Genomic DNA, 903 nt, shown 5'->3' on the forward strand with positions numbered 1-903 from the left:
TTATAACACCCCACACACGACCTTGCAAACATACCTTTGTTTCAGGAGGTCGAGGTCGCTAGGACTAACTTGTTACACTTACGTTCCTGTAACCCTGCCAGTTTTGCCCACCAAATCCCCCGTTTGGAAACTCTCCAACCCTGAGCTATAAAAACTTTGTCTTCCTCTCATCCCTCATTGACTTCTTGAACCCAACCTCAGCCACAGGCACTCTGTGTCCACAAATGAAAAGCTGGCTTTAGTTAATTGCTAAATTTAATGAATTTGCCCATGGTGATATGGGCCAGTGGTCTTTTTCCTCAGATCTTTGGGACGAACAGGTAACTAACACAAGAGGGGTTTCCAGGCTTGGGCAGTTGTTGACTGGGTTTGGACGGGGCAGTCGGGGGTACTGTCGGGAGACTGGAGTGGTCCAGGAAGAGACGAAACAACACATTACCCTCGCTTCTCGGGCTTCAGGTGTCCCGTCCAGCTATGGCCAGTCTTCACGGGGTGGCATTCCTAGGGTCTCTCTGTCCCTGGGTGATCTGCATTTTCTGATAACTTTTCATCTTCCCATTACCTGGCAGCGGAAGATTCTGGCCTCAATCTGTGCTTGCCAATCTCTGCACCTCTTCAGTCCCCCAGTTTGGGTCTGGGTTCCTCCACCAGCTCTGTGACCAACTATGCATGGGAACCATGTTGAATTTAATGCAGTGTCCACTCTAGAGGTCAACCGTTCTCCTTCTGCAGAGACTTAGATGAAGTTCTCTGAAGTCAGGCACTCAGCACTGTTTATGACTGTATTGTCACCTCCTTGTCAAGGAGCAGTGTGGTGTGGCAGCCAGAGTTGGTGGGACACAGATAACAGGAAAACCTGGTTCCAAATACTGCCAAAGTTATTTGTTCTCGCCGGGCGGTGAT

This window comes from Microtus ochrogaster, unplaced genomic scaffold, assembly GCF_000317375.1.
Source record: "Microtus ochrogaster isolate Prairie Vole_2 unplaced genomic scaffold, MicOch1.0 UNK20, whole genome shotgun sequence".
Lineage (NCBI taxonomy): Eukaryota > Metazoa > Chordata > Mammalia > Rodentia > Cricetidae > Microtus > Microtus ochrogaster.